The sequence below is a fragment of the Mizuhopecten yessoensis genome, unplaced genomic scaffold, assembly GCF_002113885.1.
Source record: "Mizuhopecten yessoensis strain PY_sf001 unplaced genomic scaffold, ASM211388v2 scaffold7479, whole genome shotgun sequence".
NCBI lineage: Eukaryota > Metazoa > Mollusca > Bivalvia > Pectinida > Pectinidae > Mizuhopecten > Mizuhopecten yessoensis.
This window is the reverse complement of record NW_018407068.1, coordinates 456,260-475,563: the sequence shown is the minus strand read 5'-3', so window position 1 is coordinate 475,563 and position 19,304 is coordinate 456,260. Positions and strand designations below refer to the sequence as shown.

The window sequence follows — 19,304 nt, the reverse complement described above, 5'->3', positions numbered from 1 at the left end:
TTATCCAAACATAAAATCTGAAATGAATACTACACAATCAATTGCGAGTAAATACAAATAAGTAATCACATAACTGAACATCATGAGCATTGGTTACCAGTTTGACCACTGCATACGGGGAATGTTTAGTATCTCATTCTACATAAAAACACTATATAGTGACAGTTTGAATTGTTCATCATGTCACAAATACATATAAAGGAATATATCAACGACAACGCCGCTTTAATGAATGGAGAAAATTCAAATTCAAATATTAGAATTTTTGTTAATATGATATAGTGAAAGGGTAAAGAGAGTCCTATCTCGATCTAAAAAATCAGACGGTGATACCTCCAATACAGAAACCATACAGCCAAGGGGAGAGCTATTAGATCATGTGTGTTTACTCAACGTGCGAACGCGCATATCAGGAGGATGAGTTCAGAATGTGTTAATGGAATATTTTCTCAACAAAGTAAACATACATAGGATGAACTGGCGAATCAGCGAATTAGATGTCAATATTAAAAGAAATATCTCAGTGCTCGTGTAAAATACTCAAAGGAACAACAGACGGCATACACAACAAACATGTCAAAATTCCATGATGATATCAATCGAAACATGTTTTGTTCGGTTTGCTAACAAAGAGGCGCCAGATTACTTGGTCGTTTGTATGAGTAGTACATTATCATCCGTGCAAAAAGAATTGTTGGCCGGAAAGAGTTCATACCTTACAACTAGATAAAATTGACAATGATATATACAGTGTCTGCTTTATTGAAAAGTAAACATGATCAATTCAACGTATATATAAATAATAGTCTTGTTCGACAAAGTTATTATAAAATAATATTTTCGTATATCTTGATAATCGACGAAACAGTAGATAGGTTAGAACTTACAAGAATGTTTGTCTATACAGAAAAAAAATCATGGAATCAGCAAATGTGTGATTGATTCCTTGTCCTCACAATTGATAACTGATAGTAAGCATATACGTTGTTCGTCTTTCCAGCAAAATTTCATCTGTCCCTAACAGTAGATGAAAATCAACTTTAAATACAATATGAATATATAACGGAATGAGCAAATATACGAAGAGTAAACATTCATGAAACTATGTGTGCTTGTTTGGTTACTTTGAAGCACTACAGTATATGGTATGGATAATAATATTGCTTATTTATCTTTTAACACAAAATCTCTTTACAGTTGTTACACAATCTATGGTTTATCATTCGGCTAGTAAAATATCTAAGCATAATGTAATAAATACATAGGATACTAAACATACATTATATATGGACAGAAAAATTAAATGGTATTATACGGCGAACTCATAAGATAAATGATATATTATTTACTGATTTTGAGTGTCAGAAATTATTGACCTGGGTCTGATTCGTTATTATTCTTTACTTAACATTTTCACCACCGGAATGTCTTAAACAGAAATATCACGTTTTTTTAATTTTAATCTTTATTTCATATTATGTCATCTGAAAAATACATATACCTTTAATAACAAAAAGTGGTACATTGAGAAAAAGCACAAGCATGCAATTATCTGCATCTAAGCAACGAACATTATTTTATTTTGATATACCTGATCTGTGAAAAATAATGCTTGGCGGTTTGTTATTAAATTGAAATTCTGATATATAGTTTATCCTCATCATCAAAAAATATTTTAAAACGTTATCACGACTATTAAGAAAATATTATCCTCAATATAAACAGACCAATAAACGTGTCATATAAAGGTCCATGTAACCGCTCGATAAAGAAATAAAGACCCTACAAATGTAGTAATCGATATCTAATATCAGGCATTTTGTCATGATAATGATTCGGTCACTTTCCCATACTTAAATTATGATACAGTTCGTAACGTTTAAATATTGAATATCTACATTTTATAAAATCAAAAACCAGGCTGGTGTTATTAAACAATAATAAATGATTTTCAGCTCATGTTATAATTCATCTGCTCCTTCGTTTAATTCGGAAGGAAATAAGATTAATGATTTTTTTAAACGCATCAAAGAAACTCGAACCCATTGTTCGTTAGTTCTGTTGTTCTGTTTGCTGTAACAGGGATTCATTACTGCAAATAGTTGATGAAAATATTACGGCTATATTCTTACAGTGTTACAGGAATTCGGCGAGGGTGTGAAAGATAATTTTGAGTTGTACAATACTTAACTACAGAGCTCTCGTAATTGAGTTGGGGAAACCCTCTAGGTTGCTACGAAATGTGCCATTATACAAGAAAATATCCTGATTCTATTCTTCGGTTTATCTTTTTTCTTTTCTAAAACTCGGTTTTAAGGCGAGGCCATAAAATCTCGGCTACAACCTTACCTTGCCCATTCCTTCCTTGTCCAAACCTCGTTAACGACAATTTATATCTCACAACGCAATATAACACAATTCAGAGAACATTTTCATGTAGGGCTTTCGTGGACCTTTATCTATAAAGTATTCTGCTCAATAATACCGACAGTTAACAATACATTAAAAAGGGGGGACTGGCTCTGAGCCAGAAAAGAGACATTACTTTGGGATACTGGAGAAAATCAGCACATTTAGATCTCTACACTATAAACTACTTTTGTATCACTTCAACTGACTTTTTTTCTTGTTGATCCTTTATTAAAAATGTAGTAAACAATAAAAATGATTTAACACAATAGATGGATGCATAAAAAAATGTAGAAAGGAACTAAAATTATTCAAAAAATGAATTTCCCTTCGGCCACAGGTATAGCTTCAATTAGATGATGATTACATTTATGGTAATGCATTATCAATGATTCAGAGCTGACGAGCAACAATTATTATTTGCTACCACTATACCATGCAGGAAGCAACTGCATACATGTATGGACGAAATACTCTTGACACTACCAAGAAACAGGCACCGATAGTGTAGTCAAAAGCGAAAATGTTCTCGCGTTTTTATTGAGCGAGTCCTGCGAGTGTCATCAGTGAAAAGATAGCAGATTAACATCTTTTGACATTTAAATTGTGTTGATTTTTTAGGCTGATGCATGTCTCTGGCGTATAGACAGGCTGCTACATGGGGTGGGAAGGGCCAGGACTACATTGCTATATAAACCTCAATGTTTCAACATCAAGAAATTGATTGATTACGTTAATAAATTTCCAATTTGCTGTACGGAAATTTGCTGATTGTTTTCAATGCTAATTTGCTGGCATATGTTTTGTCAGTAAATTACATCTTTTTAATAAATATGTCTTTTAGATTGGCAAAGACAGCATTGGCAAAATCGAATATTTCGAAATGAAGAATGTTTTTTGGTGTAACTTTAAACATGATCACAAAGTCATATACGGCAAACGCTAATCAATACATGTTATGAGTTACACTTTTATGAAAATGCACATATAGGTATAAAATCTACATTTTAAATACACGTGGTATACTTAAATTTTCATTTTTATGCACTGCAAAATTGTAGAACGAAGATATTCGTCAAAATATTATTTATCAATTTTGTTGACAACATCAGATACAATAACGAAAAGTTTATAGCACAAATTGATTTTTACAACGCACCACAATTGCATGTAGATATTCTCTATAAACGTCTTCTATAATCTAAATCAGTGTATATTGCCTTAGTGAAATCACTCACCTGAAGTTCAGCGTTGCCAATGGAAGACGTCTACTATAATCCTTGCTTGTAAATCCTTATGGAGAGGACATCATGTCCCCAGCCTAAAATCACAAACTGAATGTAGCATAACTCCAGTCCTACACAGATCCGCTTTGGTTGTGAGAGAACCCCCGACGTGTGTTTCCATATATCTATGTCAGCGTTAAGGTGTACATACGAGCCGTGATCGTAAGATTGGTTTTGAAGTGAGGATGTATACGTTTCTGCTCCCCTGTATGTGGGGGAAGGCTGTTAGGATAAGCTGATCCCATCGACCTGCCGTGATGTCTTGGAAGGCTGATATTTGTCATGAATATAAAAACACCCTTATCATAAAAATAACTTTGCGCCCTGGCAAAAGGCCGTGTTACCGGCACGTCTAGCGATTTACTTATTTAAATTTTCTGTGTGGCTGAGACCATCACGGTAGTGTGTGGTGAAATGAACATCGATCACTAGACTGGACACCTGACCCCAGGACCAAGTCGTTTATAGTCTGACTAGCTTACAATCGGCGGGAATTGTAGTGGATAGATAGTTAAAAGTATTAATGTAAGTTTTTGTCATATTAGGTACTAAGTATTCAGTGTTATCGTTTATCGGAGGAACTAACTCTTTATAGCGTTTTTGCTTAATTAAATGTGTTCCAAATGAAAACATTCACCCTATGGGTTTGAGTTAAGTTGAGGATGCTTTTAATGTCAAGGTCTTAGTCACCAGATGACCTTTCCGCTCTGATAGAATGGGCACAGACTGGCCAACCACTATATTTACATTGTATTATAGACAGTAATGTAATATAACGCTCTACCGTTTTATCTCAAAGAAAGGCAAACATATTATCATTACTATTCAAATACAAGATGAATTTATACCATTTACAATAGAATGAGAAAGTGAATCTCTTAGATTTATGATACTACCTTTATGTTGTGAAACACAGTCGAAAACACAATTCTGCAACTTAATTGGATTCGATTATTTAAATAAGTCATATTACTTGTTAGAAAAAAAGATACACATGTATTTTTCATATATTCAGACAGACAGAGACGCTATAACAATGACGTGTTTTACCGACTCAAAGGAGTCTTTATATTTTCGTTCAAGGTATGGCTTTTAGTTAATTTTGTATGATGTTATTAAATTTCTGTACTGTCCGATTTGCAGGTTTACATAAAGAAAGTTGTTATTTATGTAATTGAAATAATACAGTTGGCAGAAAATGTGCCTTTTGCTATCATTTTGAATGTATCTGTAATATTTTAAATTTACATTATATTTATTTAACCTTCAAAATCATGATTGGTTTATGTTAATGCCCTCGATAACCGTATTGCTGTAATTAGATAGCAACACTTTTGTTTTATGTGGTTATACTAAAATTGCAGTTCGACTCCAGTGTATCGGGTTATATTTGCGATGTTGAATATATCCTTGATTAGGATATACAAAAAAGTATATGGGCAGATACCTCATTAATCTGTGACAGTATGTTAATACCTTTAAGGGCCTGCACTTTAATTGGAAGAAGAAGAGGTGAATATAAAATACTGCATATATATTTCTTTTCAAACTTATTAAGCAATAAAAACCGGTGATTTATGCATTCTGTTGAAATTCAATGAAAGGTAGTCTGGTAGTATATATTTGTTATTGCTTATGGCATGGTTTGTTTGATAAACTGACTTTACCTTGAAAAAACAATACAGTTATGAATGTCATTTATCAGAGAAAGATGCCACTAACAAGTATCCGCGTATTTTGATATAAATTGTGTACCATATTCTTAGTTAAGGGGGGATTATGCATATTCTTATTGTAATAATAAGTGTAATAGATGTCATCTCCTCTACAATCAATATCAGCTTAAAGTGTCTCTATCCTCTTGGCTTACGTAATAGTTTTTCGTGATAATTACCATGTGAGCTCGTGTGTGTCATCACCTGGTCACAATGACAGCATTGTCAGTCTATTAAACACATACCAAACGTTATATCTTTTAAGCTTAGATCAAATTCCATTATATCAATTGCATTTATATTGTTCGATTCTACATTACAAATACACTATAGACTTACACAAAATTATTCAAATATGACATTATTGTTTGGATATTTGTAAGCAATTTTCCTGTTCAAAATTAGATGTCAATTGCAAATGGTTACGGAACAAAAGCAATTAAAATGTCCAAAAAATGTTGATGACTTTTTATCAGTACAATATAAGCTTCAAGCCAAATTCAGCACCATTAAAAAATCACGTCTTTTCTTAGTTTTCACTTTTTTTCAAATAAAACATGAAAATATGTATTGTAGTAAGAACAATGAAACAAAATTCTACGTTTATCAAGCGTTTCAGCATTTCCTATATCTATTTCTTTTACATGAAATATGCCTATACTTTTCCCTAATGATATCCAGTAAATGATCTTGTTGTTAAGACATCCACATAACTACCCTCTAATATAGACATCCACTCAACTTTTCTATTATTTTATGTATGAACGTAGAGTAACCTTAATTCACTGAATGTTTTTTTTAATCTAGGTATTAGATTAATTATTGTTTAAAGTATCATCCAATTAATTTTCCCGCAATGAAAATATCCGCTTAACTATCTGCTTAAAATGTATGCAATTAATTATAATGTAATGAAAGTGTCCACTGCATTATACTTTAAAATCGACTTATTCATTATTGATGTAATTATCCTAAATATCCTTCAATGCACGCGCTGATTCCAGATTTCGTATCCACTGTACCGTCATTTAATGCCATTGTTCACTTAATTTTGTTGTGATTTAGGTAGCCATTTCATTATTCTTTTGATGAGAAATCCAATAAAACATATATACGTTAATCATTCGCTGAAGGAATAACTATTCTACATTTGTTGACTATAACTGGTGTACCTAAGTGATTTATCCTCTAAAACAAAAAATGTGTTATCGTTTACTTTACACACCATATCATACTCCCTGTATCAACTGTATTAGATTATAATGAAGACATGTACTGCAATCAAATATGCAGAGGATATCTACGCACTCTTATTATAAAAATAATCTTGAAAACTGTATTACGACGTCACAATAAGAAAATGTCATGGTAATTGTGACGTCATTATTGACATCGCCGTTGTAATTATTCACACTTAATTCTGTTCTCTGATTGATCGTATATGTGTGAAACTACTCTTCACATAAAAACGATGTCGACTTATATTTCGTTGGTAAAAATCTGATAAATAAACCTCCTCTATATCTTCTATATTATCAGGTAATGTATTCTCGCTATGTATTATAATATAATGTAATATCACTTTTACTCCATTGGTAAACAAACTCGTCGTATTTTCGTCCGTTTCCATATTCAAAATCTTTCACCATTTTCAACATTTCCCTTTTAATGGTATAAAGCTAATCGATGCATCTATACAACGATCCCATTAGATAGGAAATAGGATGTCGCAAACATCCACTGCAGAGATTTGTCGTTGCTTTATAAGTATTGATGTAGAGTACGTTTTAGTTCTAAAAATCAATCATACCAGTATTCATTTTCCAGGGTTGTTCGCTTGTCGTTGGTCATATTTGGAATAAAACAGTAGAAAAAAATATTTTATTATTTTACAACAACAAAAAATCGACTAAATATCAGCTGTTTAGTTTATATTGTCCCTTAAATGTGCCATATGTACAACCATATTTAGCTGAAACTTGTTATCTTTTTAAAGGCAGAAAATAGCCCATATATTTTTATTATCAATATTGCTGAGAATCTTATAGACAAAAATGCATTTAGGTCATATTCCAATCTCCGAATAGATTCATCTGTTGGCAAATGATGTTGTTAAAATCAATTTGCCATCTATTCATCTATTCTCAATGCATCTAATATTTTTAGATAGCCCGTAGGCATTATGCTATTAAGCAAATCATAATCCAGAACGGCTTTTATGTGTTTCGCTGAACAAATATTGAAAACTAAAGAATAGCACGAGTTTTTTTTATCTTAGATCAATTTGAATGCAGTATTGCCTGAACAAATCATAACAGAGAGAGGAGGGATCGCGTGTGTGTGCACACTATGTCACAGGCTATCGTTAGAACAAGGAAATATAATTGGGCGGTGCCAGGTATGTTCTGGTACGAACTGATCCAACAGTAGATCTTCAGATTGACGTACAATACCACAGTCAACAGCACAGACACACTAACCGTTCAACTGTTTATTAGAATCAGGGCATGTATTCATAAAAAGGTATATATAAAATAATAGGAAAACATTCAAATATCAGTTTCTGGTTTTGTTTAAGAAGTACATGAAATGTCAGTTTTGTCATAACTATCTTCCGTTACATTAATGTTACGTTAGGCCCATTCAACACGCCCATGGCACTTAAAATCATTAACAGGTACGTAAATCAATAATGGGTTCAACATGATTTTCGCTTTACAACAACTCGTTGTTGACGTTCATGGGCTCTGACGTAAGCAGTTGTCAAAGAGATGCTAAACTGGTATCATATTCCAGAGAAGAGATCACAATGTCGTACAGAGGCCTAACAATGAAGGCATTAGACAGATAGGAGATTCGTCAATGATTAGTACATATGCCTGAAATATCCAAATTTCATATTTAATGGCATGCATCTAGAAATGTTTCTTCTACTGCAGCATTACTGATCGTTAACCTAAAGTGGTACCGCTGTAGTCCGCCTCCGGTCCTTGGAACATCGCTCTTCATATTCAGCCTATAGCCAACACTTGTATTTTCTTTGGTTAAAGCTCGGAAATACTTGGATGGTAGTCTAAAATTAAATTAAAATAATATTCTCAATACGTTGGATATAAATAACAGTACATAATTAATTCTTGATATATAGTCTCGGATTTCATGTTATTGGTACATACGTTATATATTATAGTAAATAAAAAGGATTTTGTTTTATTTGTTTGGTCTGGGCATTTTTCAAGGTATTTAAGAATCATGCAGCTACATTTAATTTGTCATATATATCGAAATTTTCAATTTCACAGATCTATAATTTCATAGTATACATTCCTTTACTTATATTTTTAAACCAAACTTTATTGAAAATACAAAGTGCTCAGTCGGAACTAGCTGAAGTAAAAATATATAACTATTTCATTTTGAAATTATACAAGTTATGGATTTCCTTTGGGGATTTTCATCAACTGGTTAAACATGATAAAACTAACGGCTACCACTTAGAGCAATATACAACTAACCATTACCAGATAAAGACACGTTAAAACTGACCATTAACAGGTAAAGACACGTTAAAACTGACCATTAACAGGTAAAAACATTATAACAAGGATCAATAACAGGTAGTTAATTTGACAATAATAAAGTAAAAACATAAAAAAAAATAACAGTTAAAAGGTAAAGTCATCGTAAAATTGACAATTATCATATACTAGCATTACATAACAGACCACAAACAGGTGAAGATATTATAAAACTTGTGTTTGGATAATTATTAATTTATCAAAAGGACAATAAACATGTACTACAGTTTCAATAACAATGACAAAATTGAAACTTGTAAAAAGAGTGCGTAACTTAATGTGAATGGATGTTAATAAAGTGTATTGGTAGATTACTGCTATTTAACACTCAGTAGTGTAAAGACATCTCAAACACCTACAAAAACTCCATACAAAGTATCAAATACTATCATATTGAAAGAGTTGTTAACAACTTTACCCTGTACTCATTATCGATACCTCGGATATCAATATCCTTACTAAGAGTCTGACTAGCGTTCTTTAGTGGCAAATGTTGGGGAAATTAACTTAGTTGCCTGGGCAACAAACTATTTTATGTTTAAAACGTTTTTTGACAATTTTGATTTATTTCGTATGGAATTTTTTCTTCTATAAGCCACGCATTGGCCTTGAAATGAGGTCTTTAGTTTAAAAGACGCATACCAGCCGTCAGATGTTGACCAAACAACGCTGATTTCACTACCCAAAACAATAGAGATTAATCCCATATGATCAATGTAAGTGGTCAGGTCAATAGTCAAGACTCACCTGGTCTTTGTTTCTACCTGACCCTACCTGATCATATTGTTACCAATGTCGAGATGTTTTAATCGTCCGCCTGTTGGGTGTAAATGGAACTATTTTAGTAGTTGTTGCTGTTACTTGAAACGTAGGATAAATATATTAATGATTTAGGTGCTATATATTTGAGGAGTAATTTATTATAAGAGTCCGACAGTTTTTTCCACGTTTTCGTTGAATTCGATTAAACACAACATTTTACCTTTAACAACAGATTAATCACACATGATTATATATATTTTATTTGATATTTTAATAACCATTCATTTATGTGCATGTTCTCATTCTCAGTGAATAATGTATATGAATGCACCATTCTGTGTTTCCAATCACTTTAGTATTTCTTTTTTCGTGCAATTATGATAGTGTTTGAGGATTATTTTGGGCCAAATGTTAGCCCCCATTCAACAAGTTAAATAATCAATATAGTTGTGACCTATTGTCAATTACGTTCTTGTATACACAGATGATGAAATAAAACATCATCAATTTCAAAGGTAATACAACATCACAAAATTGCGACAATAATTTGATAAGCCTTAAGGTTAAAATCCTTCCCTGAGCATACTTGACGCTGTTGACGAGGATTTGGAAATTTTAATGAAGCTATTACTATACAAGTTGTATACCTCTTCACTTGGCGAAACAGGGTTAATAGAAAAATAGGAGATGTTTTAGATTAAATTTTGATAATGGTAGTATCGATCATACACGTTTGTTTATTTGCGTACCCGGTAAGTGTTACAGAATGAGCCTTTTACACCAAGTATCAATTTTAATTCATGAATGCTAAATTAGCTTTGAACACAAACAGTATTAATTGAAAACTTGTTTAAACTTGAAAATTTGAAATATGTTTTATGCTATTTCACAAAACCATGATTAACCTCTTGCATTCTTTACAAATGTGATTGTTTACCATATATACTTCATGTCCTAGGTCTCTTTTGTCTTAGTAATTATATAATATTTTTCGTTAACATGTTTGGCGTCATGTGTATTCATGTGTTGTGGTGCAATAGTGATGCCGTATTGTTTCTTTTTATAACGTTGGTATGATAAATAGTTTGATGGCACCAATGTAGACAATAAAACCAGATTGTGTTGCTTTATAAATGTCACGCCGTGTCTTATCGTTGTCCAGTGAGTTATGTCGTCGTACACCGTCATTGAGGAATATTTGCTGTATGTTTAGAAGTGGTATATTTTGTTTTTAAAAATCAAGATTCTGTAATGCATGAAACTGTTTCAAGCTTTTATAATAACTGGCTACAGAAGTATGGTTTGTTATGTACACCAACATACGATAAAATGTTGTCATGTTATGAAGACGCATGTGTGTAATAGTTCACCTTCTGTATAAAATCTGATGCAAAAATAAATCATGTTTAAAAGGCTTTCTTTAGTTTTTAATATAATCATTTCAGAATACTTCCCGGGAAAAGTAAATGCAAATCAACACAGAAATATGGAAAGGAGCTGATTATGAGGGTAGTGCTCAAGGCAGTAATTAATAGAGATAAAAACAAGCCCCGCCCAAGCGTCTAGTCAACCAATGATGACAGACGTAACATAACACGCTCCAATGTTTCTCCTTTATGTGCGTTTAATGAAGCTGAAAACCTTCCTATTTCAGTACAAATGTAAAGAATAGACATTCAGAGAAATGCGTTTTGCTAGGGAATACACTGCTGAATCGTACGTAACTAAAACTCGGTAATCTAAGCTATTGACATATGGCCTGCAGGTCAGCAGGCTAGTAGGTCAATATATTTTTATCCACACACACGTCGCAAGCTAAACAAAAACATGCTATTTAACGTTTACAAAGCTAATCTTGGTAATATTTCCAGTGCACTCATTCAGTTTTCTTAAGCAGCATTTACTTATTTAAAACAAATATATTTTTGTGAACATCAACAAAATGTTATATGTCGTCGTTGTTAATGTAGATCCTCACTCTTTAACAGAATTTCACATTGTTCTTCACCAGTAATCGCACTGAGTATGTGAAATGATACATTATTTACAGGATTCTTGTTTTAATTCAAAGAGCAAAATATGTTATTTTTCACGGAGATAAATCAAAACGTAGCAAATATCAGTGTATAAAGTAATTTCCACTACAGGAATGGAGTGAAATATCATCATTTTGTATACGTTTTTCAAAGAGGATTTATGGAATCTTTCCTTTTGTTTTTATGTGTCCTTAGTGCACAGTCGGCTTTGTATTCGGATTTTACCTTTGAGTTTTGAAGATGAAGTACATTTTTATCTAACTGTAAGTATTGAAACTAGGAACGAAGCAGGTTTCATATATAGGGAACACCAACACTGGTTGTTAAAGGGAACACCAACACTGGTTGTTAAAGGGAACAAAAACACTGGTTGTTAAAGGGAACACCAACACTGGTTGTTAAAGGGAACACCAACACTGGTTGTTAAAGAAGTTACGTGTCAAGGAATCAGTTGTTTTTGTTTTTCAAAGACATTATTTAAAGCTTCAAATATAATAAACAGATTTAAGACGTTACAAACACTTACACAAATGCCTTTATTTAAATACCACTTAAATTGTTGCCTATAGTTTTCCTCTGTATAGTGTACAGTGCCTTTGATGTTCTTATAAAATCTACATACCTCTTTTCATCTTAAGTGTTTAGTATAATTTCATTTTGAATTTAATAATTCTACCCTGTTTTAATTGAAAGTGTTTTAAACAAACTACATGAGTCAGTGTCTAAGACTCCACTAGTCGAATAAAGATTTGTCAAAATGCAATGTTCCAAAACCAAGTGAAATGAAGAGTCCACTCTTTTGAGGCTTGTAAGATGTAGTTTCGCTTGTTTTCGCAGAAATAATCGTTTTAAACAATTAAGTTGTTGTATTTTCTACTATCAGAATCAAATTCTGCATTGTTCCTAACAATAATCACCTTGGCCCATTGTTCCTAACAAGAATTACATTGGCCCATTGTTTTGATATAGCTCCTTTATTACTGGACTTTCCCGCGTATGCTTCAATAAATACCAAAGTAGAAACACATTTATTTCAATGTCCAAAATAATACTTTCATCAAATTTATTTGTGTTACATAAAAATAACTCATTCCCATAGCTTATTGTTTTTGAAACGAGGTGCAGTACGTTTGAAATGAAAACGGGACTGACATTCGTTTTGTCACATGATTCACCAAATTGTCTAACTGACAGATTTTGTCAATAATGCGACCAGCATTAGTAATGGAAAATATCATCTTTTCTCTTTTGTGGTAAATTCATGACGTCAACGGTTGTTCCTTTTGACCTCAAAATGAATGATATTACAATTTCTGCACATGACAAATGCATATGATGGTGTTGTTACACTGTATAACAGCTTGTGATAAAACTACTTATTCTTATCGATCCCATAGGACGAAAATGGATTCCATAAAGCGATAAGAACGTGTCCCAAAGAGATCCATACATCTCTTATCAAACGAAAAACATATTCCAACGTGTTTTGGCGATGCCATGTAAAAGATTATGACGTCAGGGCAGTTTTCATTTTTCGTGTAATAATGAACATACAGAAATATCTACCAATAAAATTCGAGCTTTTTCTTGTTAGTGTGAAACCACGACATAACTTTTAAATGGGTAAATTCATCACACATCATGTGATTTTATAAAAATGTTACACATTTTAATAACTGCTATTTTTATAAGTCTAATACTTGACTTTTAAACACGAATCGGTCCTTTTTGACTTATTATGCGGTAATTAAGTAATTTGAGTTAATTTTAACAGTGAGAAAACATTGATGGACCATTACTCAAATGCATGTGGAATTATAGATTTTCTATAAGAAAATTTAAAAGCCAATTATACACAGGCATATGAAAAGTAAGAAAGCATCATTATTTTTTAGATTTTATTTAGACTTTATTTATACTCTGTTCAAAATAACGAAAATCAATTTAGACTTTATTTATATACCTTTCAACATGTTTTATCAGGTACATATATTTATATGTATGTTTAAACATCAATATGTGATTTTTGTATTGTAAATCTACCTTTTTTAAGGAAAACATGAATACATTTTGTGTGTATGTGTCTTTTTGCATTAAAATAATTTTTCAAGTTATATAATTATAATAATGAGCAGACAAGATATGTTTTCTTATTCATTACGACTTTTCTGCAGTTCCATGATTATGCGTTCGTCAGTATCGTTTTACAGTAAGTTGATGTAATGGAAAATATTTGCTGGTACTTAACGTACTTTTATTTTACTAGAGAACTAACACTATGAGGAATACCATTACGTTGATGGCATCGTTGTTAAAATCATTAACTCACCTGAAATGCCAGGTTAGGTTTACAATATAGCACTACAGTTCACAAGGCATTTCTTAGAATTGAGCAATCGTTATTAATTCAGCCAGAGATCATAAATATGTTTTACCATGTTATGTTAATTCGTGTGATTTCTTCTGTTTGGTCTTGTTCTTATTTCAGTTTAATATGTTTATATATGAGGTTATATATGTATCGTTTATTTACACCATTACACAGATAAAAAGTATGACCTATGGACTTATAAAATGCCATACATAATATATATGGGATTGAATCAATAGTACAGCAATTCGTGTAAAAACATTTAATGAAAGTCCATTTGTTAGTTCATAATCAATTACAAACCTTCTCTTGATTGTTCTTTCTAAAATTCGAGTATTCAACAATAATATAATATTTTCTATTGTACGACATTTTATGTTGGTGCTGTAAATAAACGTAATACTCACAAATAGTGATCGATTATGTACGATTAGAGCGGTGTATAAACGTCGCCGTGAAGGGGGTGAGTACATTCCATCTGACGACAGATTGATTCTGAACTACTGTGATATGTCTATGATATTCATTACTTGTGACGATCTGTCAATGACGACCTATGAATGTCTTGTCATTTTATTAATTTGGCGGTGGGATTTATGTGTTCATTACATAGGTCGTTCTCCTCCCTTCCATCTCAGCCATATTTCTGTCGATTGTATGCGTTTTACAGTGTGTATATATATGTACAGCATATTTATCACTATTGATCGATATGGACTTATTAGACCAAATACGACACGGTTTTGTTATATGTTCCCACTACATATCGGTACTAGTATATGGGTTTTCAAAGATGATGTAAGGAACATGTTAACAAACGAGGACGTAAAAAGATAACACAGTTACTTGTAATAGTCAATTTTCTCAATTTGCCATTCAAAAAAACATTATTTAGAAGTATCACGACTGGTTGATCGAATTGTTGACATGATGATGAAAATCACAAAATATTAATCATTAGTGGCTTCATTTAATAGGGAACAAAGTTTCACTTTTAGATTAACAAATGTCAAAAGAATGACAGGTTCAAATGAACGAGTCTAGTCTACTTTATAATCCGTTGACTGCCCAGATGTGTGCTTATGTATTGGTATTTTATATTAATTTTTGAACGTGATGTCACAAAATGAACGGGCAGTTCCCCCCTACTGTCTGAATGTAGAACACGATAATGAGAAGGGCAGCTGTTACCTCGTATAAATAATGCTTATGCTGGCAATATAAAATCGATGGATTTGTCATTATATTAATATTTCCAAATGATCGAATTTTCTGAGAAGAAATCTGCATGTTTTATCACCAATTCAGCTTGATTGTGCAAACTACAAAGCCGTGTATTAAAAATGCATTTTTGATTATAATAATAAATATCTTATATTGTTATCCATGAAGCCAACATGATATCGTACTTTATAACTCAATGACCAACAAAAAGTTGGAAATTGTACACATTGATAACGGTTATCCTTTTACGTGCGATGGTGTACAATTACAATGATAGCAAATATCGTATAACATGAAATGTTGTATAATTATGATAAACAGATATCGTTTTTATATCGCTATTGTTATCATTGATAGCTTTTAAAAAGGGGTGTATATAATTACACCAACAAAAGATATCTTTTATTATTTTGTTATTGTTTTTACTCGGATATAACGGGTATCGTTTAACGTGGTATATGTAGCATTTCAATAATAACAAATATCATTTGTTGTGTAATATTGTAATACACAGATATCCTTTCGACGTGATATGTTATATAAATAAAATATAATATATCATTTAACATGAAATGTTTTATATTTATATTCGAGTTTTTTTCAATAATGTGTTATGGAGTGTTCTGATTTATACAACTTTTGTTATGGAGTGTTCTGATTTATACAACTTTTGTTTATGAAGTGTTCTCATTTATACAACTTTTGTTATGAAGTGTTCTCATTTATACAATTTTTGTTATGGAGTGTTCTCATTTATACAACTTTTGTTATGAAGTGTTCTCATTTATACAACTTTTGTTATGGAGTGTTCTCTCATTTATACAACTTTTGTTATGAAGTGTTCTTTTCCTTTGTCTTCCCTATTTTTCTTCTTTTATCATGTTTTTACAATGTTGTATGTTCTGTTAATTTTGATATAGGTCCATCGTACAATTCAGGAGGAAGTCTATGATAGTATACAAATAATAACAGTTGACTGGTAGCCGTTGCCTTAAGACTAAATGTACATGAGACAATGAAATATTCGTTACCAGATTGCAGTAAACATGTTATTCTGATAAGGAAGCAGACATCTTAAAAATGATGTATAACATCATGGTATTGTTATATTAAATATGTTCAGTCGGGTGCCACATGTGGCGCATTAACTGCTTCCGATAACCAACAACTGTCTGTTTAATTGAACTGCTGTTTAATTGAACTGTCCTTTTTAATTGACTCTGTTCTTGATTACCTTTTAGTTTTTTTGATGTTTTGACTATTTTTACCGATCGTCTTTATCATATATATAATGTCCATAAGATAATATTTAATCGTCCTATATGTAGGAGAACACAATCAATTCAAGTCTCGCAGCATAACGGCATGCGAATAAATAATATGCGAGGAACAAATGCCCCTCAGTGCAATTCTCGAATGAAAGGAAAGTAGTTGGCTATTCGTAAAGGATAAAAGGAAACAGTATATAAGAATAACGTTTGACTGACATGTAGGGTTTTTTTTATCGCGGCAAGAACAAAGTTTGTATGGCCTGTATTGTACAAATTCAATTACTACAACGTCCCTGAACGAGAAGTTGTTTTACCTCCCTCCGAGAATTGTCGCCATGTTAGAGCGATCGATCGTTCGGCTCGGTGTTAATTTTGACGATATACTGTATACCTGATTAGTTCTTGGTTGGTACCTGGGCGACAGAAGAGCGGCGAGGATAGCATTTGTACCATTCCTACTTCCCGCTTGCGATAGGTCAGCTAGGGAAAGATAAAGAATTTTGTCGCAATGTTACTATCATATACCAATTAGATCTCATTATTTCTCATCATCTCATAATTAGCCGGGAAAATTATAATTAGTCAGTAGGTTTCATCTCCAAATCAACAGAAAGGACTTGAAATAAAGTACAACCTGAAGTTTTCCAATGTTTCGTTCAATGTTTTTTGTAACTTATATCAGAACTCCGATTGGTAAGGCACCAAATTAAGTAGGAAAGCTGAGTTTGGTGAATTTTTGAACAATATAAACAGAACCATAAAAGAGATTTTACAACATTTATGTTGTAGCGTTACTGTTTGCATCTGTCTGAAACAATTACCTTTACGTTCACACGAAATTCGGTCAGTGTGGCCTAATCATCAGGATAGATCCACTCCAATAATACAGCAAGTCGTTGGAAGGGGTGTTATGTAAATGACATCTGTTCCATTTATTGGACTAAAGTGTGATATGTCAATAAAACGTGTCGAGGAAAAATAATGTCATAGAATATAAATGCATTTATTTGATAACTCAACCATTTGGTAACCAACTCATTCGAATGTCGAATTGTAATTGATATAACTTGTGACAGCTTGTTGGATACAAGAATCACCTAAAATGATGCATACGAAAATTATAGGATTAATCAACAGCACTCGCAACCCCCTTAGCGAACATGTAAATTCTGATACCGACTTCTAGAAATATAAATAATTTCATATTTATACCATTTAAAAGTTAACTTATGAAATGTATATGACTGTAGTCATTACTAAAGTTGATTTATTTTTTGCCCTCTTGTTTCTTTTCTTAATTATTGATAATATTTTTTCATGAAGTTCATCCCTTAAGTATGTTTCTACTATCAAAACATGTGATTGTTAAAATGCGTAACAAAATTTACCGCAGGGTCAGAAACAAAGGAAGAACACCGGAAAAGACAACCATAGGGACAGCAGAGATAAAAAAAAAAAAAAAAAAAAAGCTCTTGATTGATTTGCCGGTATGTACTTATACGGACTGAACAGCATATATAACAGCATGTTTGAATGTTTTGCCGGTAGGTACTTATACGGGCTGAACAGCAAATATAACAGCATGTTTGAATGTTTTGCCGGTAGGTACTTATACGGACTGAACAGCATATATAACAGCATGTTTTTATTGTTTTACCGGTACGTACTTATACGGACTGAACAGCATATATAACAGCATGGTTAGATTTTTTTGCCGGTAGGTACTTATACGGAATGAACTGCATATGTAACAGCATGTTTCTATTGTTTTGCCGGTACGTACTAATACGGAATGAACTGCATATGTAACAGCATGTTTCTATTGTTTTGCCGGTACGTACTAATACGGAATGAACTGCATATGTAACAGCATGTTTCTATTGTTTTGCCGGTACGTACTAATACGGAATGAACTGCATATGTAACAGCATGTTTTGATTGTTTTACCGGTACGTACTTATACGGAATGAACTGCATATGTAACAGCATGTTTTGATTGTTTTACCGGTACGTACTTATACGGACTGAACAGCATATATAACAGCATGTTTAGATTGTTTTGCCGGTAGGTACTTATACGGAATGAACTGCATATGTAACAGCATGTTTTGATTGTTTTACCGGTACGTACTTATACGGAATGAACTGCATATGTAACAGCATGTTTCTATTGTTTTGCCGGTACGTACTAATACGGAATGAACTGCATATGTAACAGCATGTTTTGTTTGGTTAATACAACACATGTATTAACCATTAAACGATACAATCTGTATAGATATTATGTGTATACCAGTATACGGAAACTTCTAATTATTCTTCAAACAAACACTATCATTGAATTAAACTCAGAAACTACAAAGTGACTGAATGGGTAAATCATTGATAGATTTGTTTATCAATATTTAGAAGAAAAAAATCTCCTTTTGAACAAAGCATTTGTTTTCAGATTGTGTCGACAATTACATTAAATGCTTCAAATATAAAAGTGTAACATTAAATGGAAACCCTGTTTGTTATTTTAATTACTTCATTGTCTATGACTCATCGGTTCCTAGCCTGCATCCTTGTTTATCTATTGTATACTTTATTATAACAGTTGGTCGTTTATTAATGATCTTATTGTTGATTTTATCACGTAACAAGAGCAGT

General features: G+C 32.2%; 1 protein-coding gene and 1 long non-coding RNA gene across 2 annotated transcripts in view; both read right to left on the bottom strand.

Moving 5' to 3' along the window:
- LOC110453665 (trinucleotide repeat-containing gene 18 protein-like) overlaps positions 1–3,790 on the bottom strand; it is a 99,690-nt gene extending 95,900 nt beyond the window's left edge. Inside the window, exon 1 of the mRNA XM_021502715.1 lies at positions 3,648–3,790. The gene's annotated coding sequence lies outside the window, so the exon portion shown is untranslated. The remainder of the gene's footprint in view (positions 1–3,647) is intronic.
- Positions 3,791–7,893: 4,103 nt separating this feature from the next.
- On the bottom strand, positions 7,894–17,558 carry LOC110453691. The gene is made up of 3 exons (XR_002463302.1): positions 17,474–17,558; positions 17,044–17,132; positions 7,894–8,483 (listed from the first exon to the last, which is right to left on the bottom strand). It is a non-coding gene; the product is annotated as an uncharacterized LOC110453691 (long non-coding RNA).
- Positions 17,559–19,304: the final 1,746 nt, after the last annotated feature.